Consider the following 3,559-nt stretch of genomic DNA (forward strand, 5'->3'; position numbering starts at 1 on the left):
AAATAATATGATCTTGTATTTGTTTTCTAAGTTAAAATGACATATTTGTATGTGTTTATGTATATCATTAAAAAAGAGTGGAGTGATAGAAAGATCTGAGCAAATAAATAGTAAATTATTGATAGTGGTTAATCTCAAGAAGAAAAGGTGGTGGGGAGAATGAGAGTAGTACATATAAGGAGAGAGAGGAATTTCATTTTCTGCCTTACAGACTTCTGTATTGAATTTTAACAGTGAGCATGTACTATTTTTCAAAAACTTTATTGTGTTTAAGTCATCTTTTCCAAAGGCTAGATAACAGAAAAGTGGCATGTGCAATGAGACACGGGACAATTTGGTTCTCTCCATTAGCCTAGCTTTCTCCTGGAAAGCCAATGCCTTCTAGTTAAAGTGTACCAAGTTCACTGTTGCAGCAAAACAGATTTGGCCAAAATCTCAACCACAGGCCAGGCCGGGCATAGCATGTGTTTTTTCAACAATTCTCTGAAATGTTCTGAAAAAACTTAAAACCAATTGTATTTTCACTGTGACTCTATAAATCCATGAACCTCCTAAATCTGCTCAGCCACCTGCTATTGTTCCTCTTGATCATATATTCTGTTTACAAACAGCACTGGGCATCTTTCCACTTCCCACCACAGCAAACTTTTCCCAAACACAGAAAGACCAGAAGTTCTGGGGTGTTGGTTATTTTTTTCATTTCTCTTTTTAAAGTATAGTAATTTTCAAATTATGTTTTCAACTTAGAACATGGAACTGTGGTTAAAAATAGGACATCAGAAGCATAAATGTGTAACCAGTGAAACTATGAAGCTATCGAGGCAAATTCAGAATAGAATGAGTCAAGACACATGTGCCGCCGAGCTTGCAGTCCGCCACATGACATGACAGCTGTCAGAGCCAGAGCTCCGCCCCAGCTCTGTCGGGTGAATTGGTGGCCAGAAACTCCCTAAAACAGGGAACAGTGGGAGCTGAGGGTTTTATTTTAGGGGAGTTTTACTTTAATGGAGTTACAGATGAGCACATGAAATAATGGACGAAAGCCACCTCCCTGCCATGACATTGAAAAAGTCAAGTATGTAATTTCAAAGAAAAAAAATCACAAATTAATTTTAAAGCCTAAAAGAAAAAAGGCTTGACTAAGAGCAATAATGAGAAACAAATGAAAAAAAGCAAATTAAGGATCTCTTAAAGATTTCTCTATCAGCCCCGGTGGCCTAATGAATAAGGCATTGGCCTCCTAAGCCAGGGATTGTGGGTTCGAGTCCCACCTGGGGTAGAAGGAGTTGTATTTTTGGGGCTTCCCTGGTGGCTCAGATGGTAAAGAGTCTGCCTGCAGTGCAGAAGACCCTTCCTGATCCCTGGGTCAGGAAGATCCCCTGGAGAAGGAAACAGCAACCCATTCTAGTATTCTTGCCTGGAAAATCCCATGGTTGGAAGAGCCTGTTGGGCTACAGTCCATGGGCTGCAAAGAGTCGGACACGACTGAGCAACTTCACTTTCAAAGATTTCTCTAGTCTGTTTCAGAAATGCCTCAGAAATCACAGCTTGAATACAGGAGTGAAGTTTAAGGGCTTCAATGTGGATAGAATCACACCTCTACTTGCATCAAAAGAAGCAGTCAATCTGGAAAAAGTGTCCTTCATACTGACATTGTCTACCAGTGCATTTTGTGAGTGCTCAGTCACTCAGTGGTGTCCAACTCTTTGCGACCCCATGGACTGTGTAGCCTGCCAGGCTCCTCTGTCCATGGGGCTTCTCCAAGCAAGAATACTGGAGTGGGTTGCGCTTTTCTCTTCCAGGAGAATCTTCCTGACCCAGGAATAGAACTTGCGTCTCTTGCATTGGCAGGCATATTCTTTAACACTGAACCACCTGGGAAGCCACACCAACATGTTTTAGGGGGTTGAGAAGAGACTGTGGTTATGAAGGAGTTCCCTCATAGCCCAAGATTGCCAGAAGAAATATCAATAAACTCAGATATGCAGATGATACCACCCTTATGGCAGAAAGCAAACAGGAACTAAAGAGCCTCCTGAAGAAAGTGAAAGAGGAGAGTGAAAAAGCTGGCTTAAAACTCAACATTCAAAAAACTAAGATCAAGGCATCTGGTCCCATAACTTCATGGCAAATAGATGGGGAAACAATGAAAATAGCGAGAGACTTTATTTTCTTGGGCTCCAAAATCACTGCAGATGGTGACTGCAACCATGAAATCAAAAGATGCTTGCTCCTTGGAAGAAAAGCTATGACAAACCTAGACATCATATTAAAAAGCAGACATTACTTTGCTAACAAAGGTCCTTATAGTCAAAGCTATGGTTTTCTCAGTAGTCATGTATGGATGTGAGAGTTGGACTATAAAGAAAGCTGAGTGCCAAAGAATTGATGCTTTTGAACTGTGTGGAGTTGGAGAAGACTCTTGAGAGTCCCTTGGACTGCAAGGAGAATCCAACCAGTCAATCTTAAAGGAAATCAGTCCTGAATATTCATTGGAAGGACTGACGTTGATGCTGAAGCTGAAGCTCCAAAACTTTAGCCACATGATGGGAAGAACTGACTCATAGGAAAAGACCCTGATACTGGGAAATATTGAGGGCAAGAGGAGAAGGGGGCGACACAGTATGAGATGGTAGGATGGCATCGTTGACTCAATGGACATGAGTCTGGGCAAACTCCAGGAGATAATGAAGGACAGGGAAGCCTGGCGTACTGCAGTCCATGGGGTCACAGAGTCAGACATGCCTGAGTGACTGAATTGAACTGTGGTTACAAAAATGGATATGGATGATTTGGCCCTTTTTGTCAACATCTTTCTTCACTAAAAAGTTAGTCACTGTGTGTGAAGACATGTCAGTTTCTAAAGTAGTTGATAGTAAAATAACAAGAGAAGACATCCCAACAAAATGTGTAAGTCCAAAAAGAACAATGTTCAGTAGCCGAGTGGTGTCTGACTCTTTGCATGGACTGCAGCATGCCAAGTGGTGTCCAACTCTTTGCCTGGACTGGTGCATGCCAGGTTTCCCTGTCCTTCAGTATCTCCCAGAGTTTGCTCAAACTCATGTCCATTGAGTCAATGATGAAATCCCACCATCTCATCCTCTATCATCCCCTTCTCCTATTGCCCTCTATCTTTCCCAACATCAGGGTCTTTTCCAATGAGTCAGCTCTTCGAATGAGGTGGCCAAAATACTGGAGCTTCAGCTTCAGCATCAGTCCTTCCAATGAATATTAAGGGCTGATTTCCTTTAGGACTGATCTCCTTGCAAGTCCAAGAGATTCTCAAGAGTCTTCTCCAGAACCACAGTTCAAAGCATCAATCCTTCAGTGCTCAGTCTTCTTTATGGTCCAATTCTCACATCTGTATGTGACTACTGGAAAAACTATAGCTTTGACTGGATGGACCTGTGTCGGCAAAGTGATGTCTCTACTTTTTAGAATGCTGTCTAAGTTTGCCACAAAGTGAAAGAAGAGAGTGAAAAAGTTGGCTTGAAGCTCAACATTCAGAAAACTAATGGCATCCAGTCCAGTCACCTCATGGCAAATAGATGGGGAAACA

At 41.9% G+C, this 3,559-nt stretch overlaps 1 non-coding gene across 1 annotated transcript; it reads left to right on the top strand.

Moving 5' to 3' along the window:
- Nucleotides 1–1,206: 1,206 nt before the first annotated feature.
- On the top strand, nucleotides 1,207–1,279 carry TRNAR-CCU (transfer RNA arginine (anticodon CCU)). Its single transcript has one exon. It is a non-coding gene; the product is annotated as a tRNA-Arg (tRNA).
- Nucleotides 1,280–3,559: the final 2,280 nt, after the last annotated feature.

The sequence above is a fragment of the Moschus berezovskii genome, chromosome 1, assembly GCF_049115385.1.
Source record: "Moschus berezovskii isolate FMDL1 chromosome 1, NW_MosBer_1.0, whole genome shotgun sequence".
NCBI lineage: Eukaryota > Metazoa > Chordata > Mammalia > Artiodactyla > Moschidae > Moschus > Moschus berezovskii.